We start from the raw sequence: 16,716 nt of genomic DNA on the forward strand, positions 1-16,716 counted from the left end.
CCTGAGAAATACACATTGATCAATAACAATATTATATACCAAGGTAAAGAATCAGGGAAGAGAGGAGCCTGGGTGGTGCAGTTTGTTAAGTGTCTGACTCTTGGTTTTGGCTCAGGATGAGATCTCAAGGTCATGATCTGAGGGTTGTGAGATCAAGCCCTGCATTGGGCTCCTCACTCAGTGTATGGTCTACTTAAGACTCTTTCTGCCTCTGCCCCACCTACTCTCTCTCTCTCTCTCTCTCTTTCTCTCTCTCTCTCTAATGAATAAATAAATCTTTTTAAAAAAAACAATCAGGGAAGAAAAAATATATGGAATGATTTCTTCCCTTAATACTCTAATAATGTAGTAAAAAGACCATATATACATAAAATGTAATTAATAAAAATATCTGATGAACTGATTTGCATACAAGGGATAAAATGGAAAATGGGAAAGAAATCAATAAGTAAAAGACAGATGACTATTGAATCCTCATGGTAGGGAAGCCAAATTGGGGGCTTTGAAAAAGAAAAATATTTGAATAAATAAAATGAAGTGTAATTATTCTCTCTGGTTTTCTGTTTCATGGGCCTGAGATCTTCGTAACATTAGTTTGTTTGTGTTATTAACTGAATGTTTATGCCCTCCCAAAATTCATTTAATTAAGCCCTTATGTGATAGCATTTAGAGGTAGAAGCTTTGGGAAGTAATTAGCTCATGAGAGTGGAGCCCCCAAGTTGGAGAAGAGGGAAAGAACTAGTCTTCCTCCCTTTCTCCCTCTGCACCCCCCCCTTTTTCTCCCTCTGCCATGTGAGGATGAAATGAGAAGATGGCCCCATCTGTAAACCAGAAAGAAAGCCTTTACCAAGAACTCAATCATGCTAGCCTCTTGATCTTGGGCTTCCAGACCCCAGAATTTTGAAAAAATGTCTGTTGTTTAAACTACCCAGTCTATGGTCTGTTCTACCAGTCTGAACTAAGATCCTTAATCTGCCTTCACTTACAGAATTGAAGCTAAGTAAAGACTAAATAAGTGAGTCTTGAAGTATTTTACATGCAATATCCCACTTGTGTTATAAAAACATACCCAATAGTATGTACTATTATCCTTATTTACAGATCACAAAACTAATGTTCAAGGGAGTTAAATGCTGCCTATTGTCATATAGTAAACTCAAGATCTAGAATTTGAACCTAGTACCAGAAGTCACATTTTATTACATTATCTTCAAATACTAAGATACTGTTTAAAGTGTGGTATGTACAGTTAATAACTAGTGTTAGTAAATATGTTGAGAAACTAGAACACTTGTAAACTGTCACTGGGAATGCAAAATGGTATGGTCACTATGGAAAACTGTATGGTACCTCCTGAAAAAATTAAAAATAGAATTATTATATAATGTAGCCATTTCATTTCTGGCTATATGCCTCAAATAATTGAAACTAGGAACCTGAGGAGATATTTATACAACCATGTTCATACCAGCATTTCTTATAATTTCTTATAATAGCCAAAAGGTGAAAGAAATCCAAGTGTCCATCAATGGAAGAATGAATAAACAAAATGTGGTATATACATACAATAGGGTATTATTCAGCCTTAAAAAGGAAGGTAATTTTGACATATGCTACAACATAGGTGACTTGAGGATATTATGCTAAATGAAATAAGACACAAAAACATAAGTACTGTATGATTCCACTTACATGCACATACCTATAATCAAAATTATAGACACAGAGAGTAGAATGTGGTTTCCTGGGGATGGGGAGAGAGAGTAAGGGGAATTATTGTTTAAAAGGTACAGAGTCTCAGTTTTGCAAGGTGAAAGGTGTTCTATGAATGGATAGTGGTGATGGCAGTACAACAGTATGAATGTACTTAGTGCCACCAAACAGAACACTTAAAAATAGTACACGTTATATTACCATGAATAAAAAAACTCAATCTAAACTTTAAAAAAAGTGTGGGGTGTGTATCCATCTATCTGTGTATGTTTCTGTGTTTTATGTTGGGGAGTAGAGGAAGATAGTGGACGTTCTTTTTTAAAAAATTAAAGGAGAAGAAAAAAAGAAGGCACCAAAATAATAGTAATTAAATTTTGCTAACCACAACTTCTGAATAACTTGACCTTTCATTTTTATATTACATTGGATAAGAAAGAAGTCAAAATTACCCACACATGCAATTTTAGTCACTTTTCTAAGAAACATGTTTGGTACAGGTTCCACGCTGACATCTCTTAATTAACTAATCATGATTTTGGAACACTATTCCATGCTGGTTTATAAATCAAACACTGAACCAAAAGGTAGGTCACAAGAACTCCAACTAAAGACACTATAATACACTCTTTAATTGCTGAGCTGTCTTTTTCTTTAAAGTTGTAATTCCCCAATTTTGGATATCACAGTAAAGTTGACACAAAAGATAGCATCTTAACATAGTATTACTTAACAAAGATGGCTGTCATTTCTGTCACATGAAAACCCTGTCAGGAACCACACTTCAACTTTCTGTTGCCATAGATACCACTTTTCCTCTGTGATCAAAAGTGAAAAACATAGCTCAGTGTCATGATTCAAAATATAAAGAATTGAAACCACTTCAGAAATATATACAAAGACTCAAGAGCAAGTCTCTTATCACTGGGATTTCAGTTACACAAAGTAAAATTCTAGAGCATCAGTTGTTTCTTGGCCAGTGGAGAAGTTGAAGAATAGAATACTAATGATGCAAAATGACTCCATATAACAGCAAAACAAGTTTGAATCAATGCATTGCTTCTAGGTGTATTTTTTTCATTTATTAATAAAAGAATTACCTGGGGCCTCATATCCAAGTTGTAAAACTTAACCTGGACAAAGTTAATTTCCTGGTATATTGATTAAAGAGCAAACTTGACACTAAATATTGTCATTGTTTTATCCTGAACTGCATTTAATTTTATCCTGAAGAATGGTAATCAGATATTATCTATGAATTTAAGGGCATATTGGCAAATGGTGCAGATTTGTACACCAGAGAAGTCTGAAGGGCAAAATTATTCAAATTAAAATTAAAGCCCTGATGGAAATAATTATAAGGCTGGAAAACACCTGTACAGCAGTAAACAACATGTTCAGGAAAAGAGTCACTTTCAGAGATTACCGTGGTCATCTAGCTATTGTGGAGTTTTGCCAAGACTATTGTGGGAAATGTTAACCTTCTGTGGTCTCTTATGTCTTCTGGGTATGGAGAGTGACAGGAGAAATGAGTCTATGCTCGAATGCCTTTGAAACTTATAGGGATTAAAAATGCACATTTATTCCCCCCTTTTTTTCCTTGTGGGTCTTTTTTTTAATAAATTAATTTTTTATTGGTGTTCAATTTACCAACATACAGAATAACACCCAGTGCTTTTATTTATGGAATATTGCAATAAATGCAAGTTGAATAGTCCTGGTCTAAGTAAAAATAGCTAATTAAAATGATGAGCCAGCAAAATAATTATTCATATGATAACTTTTTTTCTGAAAACTAGTTTTTATACAAAAAGGCAAATGGGAAGAGACTGTTAAATTGTTACATTTACTAATACAAACAGCATTATACTATATTGAATAATATTTTGGGGATCAAAATTCCTTCATGAGTTATTACTTACAATAATTGGGAGGCAACAGGCATGATAGGTGAGCCTAAGTGCTTGGGGTTAGATAGAACTGGTCTCTACCACTGACTAGTATGGATGTTGAGTAAGTTACTTAAATTCTTTAAATCTCAATTTTCTTACCACACAATGATAGTAATAATAATATCTACCTGTTAAGATTATCACAAAGTTTAAGTAAATAATATTATCAAATTTCTAACCACACAAAAAAATCCTCTGAGTAATATTTTAAGATTTTATTTATTCATGAGAGAGGCAGAGACATAGGCAGAAGGAGAAACAGGTTCTCTGCAGGGACCCTGATATGGGACTTGATCTGGAACTCCAGGATCATGTCTGAGCCGAAGGCAGACACTTAACCGCTGAGCCACCCAGGTGTCCCTGAAAAATATGTTTTAAAGCCCAATATTGAGTGACGTAAAAAAGACGGCTATTTACGAAGATGAAATATGTCATGTTGTTTGATGGAAAGTCTCAATTTTGGTTTTCTTCTCTCTCTCTCTCTTTTTTTTAAAGGATTTGTTCATTTCTTCTAGAAAGAGAGAACAGAGGGAGAAGAAGAGGGAGAGGAGAAAATATCCTCAAGCAGACTCCCCACTGAGCTCTGAGCCCACCACCAGGCTCCTTCTTACAACTCTAAGATCATGACATGAACCAAAATCCAGAGTCAGACGCTTAACCAACTGAGCCATGCAGACACCTCAGAGACACTGGATTTTGTAAGAAAGAATATTTGTTTCCAAAGTATATTTTTCTTTTAGCACAATTCCAAACAAAACACTAGTGGGATTTATTTGGGAATGGACAAAGATCATGTAGAAGAATAAATGGGATGCAATAAATACAAATAACTTTAGAAAGAATATTAATATATTAATGATTCTAAAGTTTTAAAGATTTACTAAAAAAATTCTGAGTAGTGTGTTCATGTTTGAAGAATTGCGAAGAGGATTAATAGAGCATCCATAAATCAGAAATAGAGTCTAGCATATATAATACTTTGCTGCCATAAAAAATGTTATATAATAAAGTCAGTAGAGAAATAAATAGCTACCCTTTAGAAGGGGGTATTAGAAGTATTAGGCTAATTTGTTAGGAAAGAAAAGCTAGATTATATATTTTAGATAGAAATAATGAACAAATATGCTAAAACATTAGATGTAAAACTTAGAGTCATTTAAAGATTTAGTAGAAATAACAGACTATTTAGGAATGCAAGTTGAATATCTAGGTGCACAGAATCACTGTAAAATTCTTGAAGGGAAAAGTGTATAGATGTAAATCAATATGTTGAATGTTATATGTCAGTAATTTCATAACCAAATATATGAGGCAAATGGCCAAGTGAGATACAATGTTTGCAACAATAGTATTACAAAAAGATGGCTTTCAAGTCAAAAAAGTAAGTGACTAACTCTGCAACAGAAAAAAATGGCTCAAATCATTTAGGCATTTTAGAAAGGAAGAAATACAAATGGACAGTAAACACATAAAGGTTTACATTACCAATAATTAAGTAATGCAAAATTTTAAAAGACGTAATTATCCTTCATAAAATTGGCAAGTATAAAAAAAATCCAAAAATAGAGATTGTTTGGTGGGACAAGCATCCTCATAAAGTAGAGGATTCTCACAAGTAAAAATTGGCATAACCTTTTGGTAAAGCAACTTGGAAAAACAGAGCTTTCATTCTTTTCATTTTCTTTTTCCAATAATAGTTGTTGCCAGAACTCACCCTTAGGAGATGGGAAACCAATATACATAGAAGAATTTTCATTTTAGTGTTTCTGTGATAATAGTAGGCATCCTAGTTATCATTAATGATGAATAGTTAAATAAATGCCACATCCATTAATTGAATTACATATCCATTAAAACTATTTTTAAAAGTTCTTTAATGACATTAAAAATGTTCAAGGTATATTAAATGGGACAAAAAGACAAATCAGAATAAGAAATAATTGCATAATTGAATTTTGTGTAAATAAATACATGCATTCCACATTTGTAAGTGTATTCTCACAATAAATCCAATTAGAATACTAACAGCAATGTAGTTGTAGAGTGGTAGTGAAAATACATCTCAACCTCTTCTCTATACATTTTGTATTTGCCTTATTTTATTTTTTTCCATGTTAGAAATACTTTATTACATGAAGACTCATTCCAACACTATTAACATTTTTAAATGAATGAATATTGAAAATTAAATACATTTTTGCAGTTATAGAAATAATAAAGTTTTCTGCTTAACATCTTGGGATATTATTTTTTTTAACATCTTGGGATATTCTTCAATTAAGTTACTCTTTTATTATTAAGGACATATCAGATATTAAACTGAGAAGAAGAGATACTACACTTGATTTTAGCCAAATGGCTGAGAAGCTAACTAGTTATCCTTTTTATTATTGTGATTATCTCCTCTTTCTACCAATGAATCATTTTGAATAGTTAATATAGGCGCATGGCACAAAATTCAGAAGATACAAAGAAATATATAGTGAAAATCCATCCTTCTTCCTCCTCTGCCTGGTATCCACCTAACTCACCCACTAAGGGTTATTGATATTATCAGTTTCTTTTTTATCATTCCAGATATGATTTATATATTTTAGAATAACCCTTCAATACACACACACACACACACACACACACACACAAATAGTAGTATACCCTTCTGTACTATTCTGCATATTGTTTTTCTCATTTAATATTTAATGATGTATTTTCGTATCAGTACATATACAAGTGTTCCATTCTTTTTAGTGATTTCATAGAATTCAGTATCAACACAATGTAATTTATTAACTGTTCCCATTATGATGGGCAATTAGGTAGTTTTTAGCCAATTTGCATTTACAAACAATGTAACTAGTAAACTAAAACTAGTTCAGCTTTTTAGTTTTGAAAGTTACTGTGAGAGACACCTGGGTGGTGCAGCAATTGAGCTTCTGCCCTCAGCTCAGGGCGAGATCCCAGGACTGGGGATCAAGTCCTGCATCTGGCTTCCTGTAGGGAGCCTGCTTCTCCCTCTGCCTGGGTCTCGGCCTCTCTCTCTCTCTCTCTCTCTCTCTCTGTCTCTCATGAATAAATAAATAAAATATTTTAAAAAAAAGAAAGAAAGTTACTGTGAAATTGCCTTCCATGGCTTTATACCATTTGTAATCTCATCAGCAACAAATGGACATGTTTATTTCCCCTAGACAATATGGATCTGATCAAGCTTTTTGATTGCCAATATGGAGATGAAAAATGGCATCTCATTGTAGTTTTAAAGTGCACTTCTCTTCAAGAGTGAGGTTGTTTTTCATATGTTTAACAGTCATTTATATCTCGTTTTGAAGCTAAAGTTTGTAGCACAGTTTGATCTGATCATTGCATTCCACTTCATGCCCTGTAGAACCTGAAGATGCCTTTCTATCTCCACTGCTTTCATATCAGTTTAGGTCACTTTGACTGCACATAACATAAAATCCTGGCTCAACTGACTTTAATAGTGAGGGAAATCTTTTATCCTACATTATATTATGTCCTTAAATAGAGTAACACTAGGGTTGGTTAATTAAGCTACCTCAGCAAGGAAACTGAGGATCCTGGTCTTTCTATCTTTCTGATTGCCACACTCCAACTCGATTACCTCATGGTAGGAAAAAGGCAGCATCACAGCCTACTGACAATAAAAATGATAATAAAGCTAGTTTAAGTTTTGCAAATTTGAATTACAGAAAGGTATAAAATAAGAAGTAAATTTTCCTTCTCTTCTACTTTGAGTCTCTCTCCAAAAGAAACCACTTAAGTTCTTATAATTATTTGAAAAATAAAGAAAACTAAGACGATGTGCATACCTGAGTATCTCTATTTATATTTCATGCATTCATTTGTTTATTTTAAACCCCAAAGAGACCCATATTTTATATATCATTCAAAGCTTCACTTTTTTCACTCATTATTCCTTAAAGATTTTTCTAGTTAGGCTATACAGTCCTCTGTTTGTCATAATTTTTAATGGGTCTCCTTGCTGATAAAGACATTGGTTAGTCTTATTTGGAGGCTACTCTAAATAAAGCTGCAGTGGACATCTTTGCATATTTATATTAGCATACTTCTACAAGTCCAAGTTCCTAACAGTGGATCAAGGTGAAAGACAGTACATTTTACTTTTTTTTATTTTTTTTTTATATTTTTACTATTTTATTTATTTACTTGAGAGAGAAAAAGTGGTGGGGAGGGTCAGAGAGAGAGACAGAAGCAGAATTCCCACTGAGCAGGAAGCCTGATATGGGGCTTGATCCCAAGACCTGGAGATCGTGAGCTGAGCCTAAGGCAGATACTTAACCCACTGAGCCGCCCGGGTGCCCTGGGAAAGTACATTTTAAACTTGATGGTGAAATTTACCTCCAGAAAGGTAGTTCCAGTGTACCTGACCACCAAGAGTGTATGAGAGTATCTGTTTTCTGTTGATAGAGAATCTTGCCTCTTCCAGGAGCCCCTTGACATCTGCAGTAATGAGGATGGGTGCTCACCAGGAAGCAAGTCTAGCCCCCGTGCTGGGGTCATCAGATGTCTCCCTCCATAGTCTTTGATTCCTTATTGATTGTGAGGTGGCAGTCACAGTGTGGGAGCCAGTAGTCTCTTTTCTTGGGTGTAGCGACCACACCCTGGATTTCCCTTATCACTTTAGCATGGTTGTCCTATTTGTCCCAAGGTGAGAGAGTTAGCCATGCCCATTGGAACATAGCCAGAAAGGACTCCTGCTTCCACCTTTGCTTTATTAAAAATACATGGTTGAGGTTCAGTGAGTAAGTCAACTTCATATCTGAAGTTTAGGATGAAACTTTTCCTATTATTTAGGCTGAAAGTGGAAATTGTGGGTATATTACATGGCTTTCCAGACTTGGAATAAAAATGTCCTGGCACATCCTAAAAAAAAAAAAAACAAAACAAAACTTCCTCTTACTCTTTCAGGTGAAGAAGCATGTAGACAGAGGCCCTCTCCTGTTGCCCAGACAAAAATTCAGATAATCCCAGAGCAGGTGAGACTCTCCTAGGCATCCTAGGCACGTGGGTCTTCTCCCCTGGGTATGGGTCTTCCCCATCTCCAGTCCTGTCTGAGTACTATGAATACCTGGCTTTCAGTGCTGGACCTCAAGGCTGCACTTGACATGTGAGAGGCATCTGGTCAGTTGCTGATGTGCTCAACCTTCCTTGCTGGTCTGTCATTTGCTGACATTGGCTTTTCTACAGCCTGGTGTATTCTTCAAGGCATTTTCCCAAGGGAAAATGCTATCTTGTCTATTTTTATTTTTCTCTCTTTTGATCCTCATGTTTAGCTGATTGAGTCTACTAGCTTTCTCAGGCACTGGTGATATTGACCCATGGCAGCCAGGGTAAGTGCATCCTCCTCTTTCTGAATTAGCCACTATGGCAAGATACCACTGTGGCTCTTCGACTTTGGTTCACTAAACTCTGTCATATGACAGTCCTTGGTGTCCCAGCCTTCAGACCTGGTCAGCAAGCTGCCAATCCACAGCTCTGGAGCTGGGAAGATAGCTGAGCTCTGTGCTTGTTCTCTGGCTGACTGCTCATTGGTGTTCCTTTCTCCTGCCAGCTGCATATAACAAAATCAATAAAGCCAAGAAGCAGACAGCAGAAACTTTTGATGAGAGAAGAAAGTAAAAATGAATGTGATATGGCTATCCTTGGTGGCCTACAGTTTCTCTGGGCCCTGTTCATGCAGCTATCTTAACCTTTCTTCCTGGAGCTTTATTTAGTTCCAGCAACTCAAAAGACTCTTAAACCCTGACTCCCAAAAGAACCCTGGTCTCAGGGGTGGGTTTTAAGGACACTCTTAGGTATAATAGCAATGACTATATCTAATTCAACATTTGAAACAGTAATATGTGCCAAGAATCTTAAGCATTTTACATGTTTCAAATAATATAAACCTCAAACCACCCTGTGTGCTAAATTTTATTGTCTCCATTTTTTTCAGATGGGGAAATTAGGGCACAAAATTAATTTTCCTGAGACTATAAAACAAAAATACAGCAAAATAGCATTCAACCCAAGGCATGTTTGACTCTCATGAATTTAGGTTAATACTCTAAATTATGGCAGTCATTGTTTCTATATAGTTATTATAACACTAATTAATTAATTAACTAATAAATTATTTAACACATTACACTAATAAATGAATTAATATATGAAGTATTTAGTATATCAAAGTTGAAGGGATATTCAGCCTCAGTCTACTCTAAATCATTGGAATTTGATTATCCAAGGCTTATAGACATTTCCTAGGTTTTAATATTCATGCTGGAATTCTTCGTAAGAGAAAAAGAATACGTTTTGTTACTATTATTGTTGATGTTTCTTAAATAACCTGTAGAACAAATAACAATAAGGAAACCACGGGGCAGCCCGCGTGGCTAAGGGGTTTAGCGCCACCTTCAGCCCAGGGTGTGATCCTGGAGACCTGGGATCAAGTCCCACGTCAGGCTCCCTGTATGGAGCCTGTTTCTCCCTCTGCCTGTGTCTCTGTCTCTCTCTCTCTCTCTGTGTGTGTCTCTCATGAATAAATAAATAAAACCTTTAAAAAAAATAAGGAAACCATGTCTAGTAATTAGCTGCTAAAGTACGCCTTCCCTCATTGCACAAAAAATGCTTTTCTGCATTGATAATAACATGTTATGAAAAATAATTTGTGACCTCAGCTTATAACTAGTCTGCCTATAATTAACATTATTGAAAAACTCCAAGTCCTAACCATATTTTCAATGGAAGGGAACATATTGAGGAAGGAGAAGAATTCATATTAATTATTTTTAACAGCTTTGTTATATTTTTTCCTTAAGATTCTATTTAATAGTGTTTTCCTTTTGTAATGTTCTACATTTTAAAATATATATTTACTAACAGACTCCAGCAGTGTGATTAAAAATTTAAGAAGTTATTTGAAGCAAATCTTATTAGTATTTAAAATATCTGTAAGTACACACATAAGAAGGATGCTGTCTTTATTCAAAATCAATGTTTTTTATGCTAACTAAATGAATTATAAAATTGTCAATGAAGTTTCTGGTATTTCCAAAAATGAACTTATCTAATTTCAACCGTATTCTGAATAAATCCATATTCACTGAAAATTATATCATATGATAACTCAATACATATAAATTATAAGAAGTCTGATTTCATATTTTTAATGGCCAACTTCTTATGTACTACCAGTGTTAGTGTCAGCCAGCTCTAGTGCATCAAGACTTCCCTCGACTGCAACAAAAGTGTAGTGAGCAGGTGGGGATCTATTTCAAACTCTCAATTCAGCCCCTGTGGGGCTCTTTCAGTAACAGATGAAAATTTCTGCATTTCATTTCTTCTATTTCATATTTTTTCTAAATTAACATTTCTCAAATACACAGAAGTTTGTCACATTAGACTGAAAACAAAAATGCAAATGCCAAAATAAATTTGACAGCACAAATTGTTCTGTAACTGGTCTTATAGTTCTTTTTTATTATAATTCTGAAGACTTCTGACAAATTTTTTATCTGAATATGTGTATGTATATATACATATGACTTGTATATTATGCATTTTTAGGAACAGTGACAATAACACCAATAACGATCAATTTTTTTCTTCTTTGCTTTTAGAGAGGAAGAATAAATAAAGAATCAAGCACCCTGGGAAATTATATTTTTCCTATGGATCCCAAAATTAGTGAAATGGATGTATAAGAGAATTTTGTACATGAAATACAGCACCGTAACTAAAAATCTGAGCATAAAACCTCAACTTATTTTGAAGTAACTTTTACTTTTTAATATGATCAAAGACTTATAAGTTCTAATGGCACTAGTTTTGTATTAACAGATTGAATATTAGAATGAATTACAACTGCTCCAAAATTCTGATGTAAGCTAGAAGAATCAAAATGGAATCAAAGTGTATTTTCTTTAAATCCAAAATAGCACACTAACTATGAATAAGCTTAAGCATGTGCCTTGTTTCTGTGTGTGATACGTATATAATTTTACAAGGTGTACTTATATAATATAATTTTTCAGTTATTTCATTTAAAACTATTTACTGAAGCAACTAAAACAATAAAAATACATATTATATTTAATTTTACCTCAAGTTTTAAGATAATTGCATATAAATAAAAAGAAATACTAAGACATTCGTTACTGTTGTTCATAACTTTATATTTAAGATTAAAATTATTTCAACAGACTTAATTTTGACTCTGGATTTGCCATAGTAATCAACTAGGCCAAGAATCCATCTGGGAGTACCAGACTTTCAACAAAGAAAAATGCTTGTGATTAACATGCCCAAATATTATAGCATTTGAAAAAAGAAAAATGCAACATATGTAAACAGAAATGACAGAATAATTTGCCCCAAAGCACACAGAGCAGACAAACCTAAAGGAATAGCAAATGAAACTTAAATAAAGATCAATTCCATAATAGCTCAGTATTATTTTTCTTAAAAAACCAGAGCAGTATAGATCTTAAATGATGTTAACATATATGACCAACCCAGCTCCCAGAAAAATCACAAGATTCAAGTCTCCTTTGCTACCAGCATGTATTTGTCTCCCTTCCAATATTTGAATTGATCTTTATTTATTCAGTATAAATTACTGTGGAAATGTTTTAATGAAAAATAACAAAATCTAAGAACAAAAAAATAGCTGGTTATGTAATATGTTATTTAATCTTTTTAAATGAAGCCTCATTTTAAAAATAAATAGACTAAAGACAGAGTAGTTAATTATATGCATTCTCTTGAGTTAGTTCTTTATGATTTGACAACTTGCACGGCAGCTGTTCCCGTAAATATGACAATAAATTTCTAAATCTCCAGAGAACTGGTAAATACAGGCAGATGCACTTAACTGCTGGTAGGCAACAAAAGTCAGACTGCAGGAAACGGTGGCACTAATGTAGCTCTTGATTAATCTCTAATTACAGTTTTGTCATCTTAGCAGGGAGACAAAACTATATCACTTCCTAAATAGGCAAGCAGCATTTTGGCACCTAGCAACCGACAGTTCGTTCCTATTAGCTGCAGTGGACTCGATGCTGTTACAAGGGAGGTGGTTATGGATCACTGCTCTATTATTTATGGAGCAGCATTTCCAGAGGCCTTCACAACAGTAGATAAATTAGCAGCTTAATAGGCCAGCACTAACTAAAAACATAGCATAAGCTGAAACATCAAGTATGAAATTAAAATGTGACTTGCCCATAATGTTTGCATCATACATAGGAAGAAATGCTCATTCATTTCTGTTAATTATTCAACAAACAGAGCATGAATGTGACCATATTAATGAAAACCATATAGACACCTTTTCAATCATTTCACATTGTTTCATAAAGTACTTATATTAAATCTTTCAAAGAGACATTTTTAAAAATTCATTTTCCTCCCCCTTAGGGGATTCTCTTGGTTTCATTCTTAAGCCCAGGGATAGGTGGCAAGCATTAATTAGAACTAGTGCATCCACAAGAGAGCCCTGAGTATCAGTGTAAAAGTGCCTTATTAAGCTCAAAATGGGCAAATGAGGCTGATTCTCATCATGCTCCCACTTCCCTTTCACTTTGGGTGTGATGAAAAAGTCTAAGAAATGACCTCACACCTCTGTCTGTGTCAGTAATTTGAAGGGAGATATAAAATTCTTAAGTATTTTTTTTTTCAAAAGGCAATCCATAGGCAGGTTTACTTAATTAAAATTAATGGAACATCTTCCTTAATCTTAATAGTAGAGACTCTATTATTAATAAGATCCTGCCCAGGAGAACCCAAAATGTAATACCCAAAATGATGTTTTTTCATTTCCTCCAATTTTAATAAAATTTATTATTATTATTATTATTATTATTATTAATATTAAGATTTTATTTATTTATTCATGAGAGACACAGAGAGAGAGGCAGAGACACAAGCAGAGGGAGAAGAAGCAGGCTCCATGCAGGGAGCCTGACATGGGACTTGATCCCATGACTCAAGGATCATCCCATGGGCCGAAGACAGACACCAAACTGCTGAGCCGCCCAGGCATCCCTAAAAATTATTTTTAAACAAAATGGCATGACATGTATTTTTAAAGCATCCTGTTATATTTTTAATTATAATAATTCTTTATTATAAGAATTTCCTCCAAAATGAAAATGTCCTATATTTACATCATTGCATAACTTCAGAAAAATATTTTTTTCTGATAACACAAGTTGTAGAGTTATTAAAAAAAAAAACTATTATGAACAAAATTAAATTTCTTTAATTCAACTGCCCAGAATATCCTGCAATAGTTGAGAAGCCATTGTACTGAAATAAGACCACTCTTCAAACTGTTTTCATTTATATATTTATCTTTTGAATAATTCTTTCTTAACGATAACTCAAATCTCTATTATCATAAATTCTGAATATAAATTTTCAGTATCATTATGTTACATTATCCTACAAGGAATAATGGAAGAAGGCAAAGTTTGGAAAGAGAGCCACAGTTCAATATTAGTATGTAGAGCCAATGTCTTTGAGATATTCAAGTGAAGATGCAGCTAGCCAATTCGATGGGTCTGGAATTCAGTGAACTCAGAGCTAGAAATAGAAATTTTAGAATCATTATCCCAAAGACAGTAATTGAAGTCATAGGCATGGATAGGATAGTATAAAGAGAATGGAGCATGAGAGAAGAGTGAAATCAGGAACAACCCTTCAGGAACTTCAACATTTAAAAACCAGCCAGAAAAGGTTGAAGTGGAAAGACTGAGAAGAAATGACCAAAGCGCATGAGAAATGTGGTAAATGTGCCCCTGCCAATGCCAAAGAAAGGGAGTTTTAAAAAAATGGAAAGGCCATTTGAATACAATCAGAAGATCAAGTATTGAGAGAACTAGGGGGAAAAACTCGATATACTAATAAGAAGGTGAACAGAATGATTTCAAGGGAATGATGAGAATGGATGGAAGCCAAATTTGAGATGTAAATAAATGAGAAATATGAAAAGTGAGTGGAACAACCACTTTGTTCTATTAAATGTTGGCATTAAAGGGGAGAAATTCAATGACAGCTGGAAGGCTTGATTGTGTTAGTGCCCCTATTGTCTTAGAAGGTAAGAGAGTTAAAACGATGCCAATACACAGAGAGATAAGATTGAAATAAATATTTTAAGAGTTCCCAGGTATGGTAGGGTCTTCTTTTTTGTCCTAAGGAGCTTCATACTGATCTTTGATAGTGGTGTTTGGGTGCGGTAAGAATATGAAGAGACAGGAAATTTATTCTCAGTATTTTTAATCTCTGAGTGATTCTTTTCTGATGCTCATGGCATTTGGGCCAACCTATAACTGTGATATCAGTAGAAATTTTGTAGCAATTCTCAGGTGAGCCAAGTAAGTTTGTCTCTGTGTCTATCAGAGCTCCCTCAGGATGGTTATGATGAAATTACAGCTCCATCCCTAAATTCTGCTTGTTAGGCTAATCTGCTGGAGACCTAACACAACACAGGTTATAAGATGCCAAACCATGTTCTCCAATGAAAAAGTAAGTGTTCTCAACAGAATAATACAGCATAGAGAAAGTGGAAAAGGTACCTTTGACTTTTTCTATTTCCTCTTAATTCACAGCTTTGGACCTTTGCTGTGGGTTTCATCTTTCTCCGCCCCCCCCCCCCACTTTTCATTTCCAAGCTTCTAAATTTGCTCTTCTCACCTGCTCTCAGGAAATTCATTCTTGCTCCCCCAATTTTGTGTTTCTCCCTTCCCCACCATTTTTACTTTCAACCTTGGTCTCTTTTTTGTGCCTTACAGAGTAAAGTATTCCAACTTAGTCTAGATGATCACAAAGGCTTCTTTTACTTACTTCTTTGGATTCTAAACAGGAAGTGCTAGGGCCTGTAAGCAAGAAGCATGGGTAAAAGCAGATGCTCCCATTATGGCTTACTTCCCTATCAGAAGCTCTATGACTAAGTTTTTCACTTGTTTACCTAAAAATCAAGCTCACCTTAATAAAGAATTATGTTACGTCAGTGGTAACACAGCTTAATCTCATTTGGGTAGAATATTTTCCTTCTTTGAGCATGATTTTGATTTGACTTTTGTTGAACAATTACATGACTATTATTTGCAAATAAATGTTTTGGGTTTTTTTCCCCCTTGAGTAAGGTATTATAGGCTCCTCCAGTCTAGTGTAAACAACTCTTTCTTTCTTGGCCTTCTAAATCTCTCCTTACACAAAATGAGGGCAGGATGGTTTCTAGACCATTATCCTTCTTAATCTTTCAGAAATTTAAGATGTGTGGGATCCAGAGCAATGGTGAAAAGACTGACTCTAGAGGGAAGGTAACTTCTCTTGGGAACAAGGAGAAAATACATACAAATGTCCAAAAATTAACGAACATTTGAGTGATTTTTTTTCTCATGCTTTCTATTTTCTTTGTGATGGGGAAAATACACCCACATTTGTTGAGAATAATGAGTGGAATGGCAAATTCACTGTTTTGAAGAGAGTGAAGAATATTTAAAATAGTTCTTGTTGTGAGTGAGTTAAGTGGGAAAAAAAAAACAGAAGAATTTCTGGACTGATTAAGGAGCATTTGGTAATCATAAATTGATGGTGGTATCAATTTATTCTACTGCCTACTTTCTTGAACAATAGTCAGCAAAATATTAGAAAGTAAGTAAATATTTTTGTTCACTCAGGGTTGAGGTTTTGCCAAATTGATAATATAAGATATAAGCAAGATTGTTACTGAAACAATAGACCATGGAACCCAAACTGAATGTAAACAAAAATAAAAGGAGATGGGGACCAGATTGATAAAAAGGAGAAAGTCTTTTAGAACTCAGGAAAATGTCCCAGTAGTGATATTTGAGCTCTCAAACTAGAATAATAAAAAAGTTTTATCAGGGAATCTCAAGCTCTATTTCAATGATTTTGGGTAGAAGAGTTATTTCTGGTGATAACAGTGTTCAACATGTGATTTTGGTAGTATAGATGAAGTAACATTAAACAAATCAAGAAACATATAGATGTCAGGAAATTAGGTGAG

The 16,716-nt window shown here is 34.3% G+C and overlaps 1 pseudogene; it reads right to left on the reverse strand.

The window, feature by feature from the left end:
• Positions 1-5,923: 5,923 nt before the first annotated feature.
• On the reverse strand, positions 5,924-6,033 carry LOC121488573 (annotated as a pseudogene).
• Positions 6,034-16,716: the final 10,683 nt, after the last annotated feature.

The sequence above is a fragment of the Vulpes lagopus genome, chromosome 3, assembly GCF_018345385.1.
Source record: "Vulpes lagopus strain Blue_001 chromosome 3, ASM1834538v1, whole genome shotgun sequence".
Taxonomy (NCBI): domain Eukaryota; kingdom Metazoa; phylum Chordata; class Mammalia; order Carnivora; family Canidae; genus Vulpes; species Vulpes lagopus.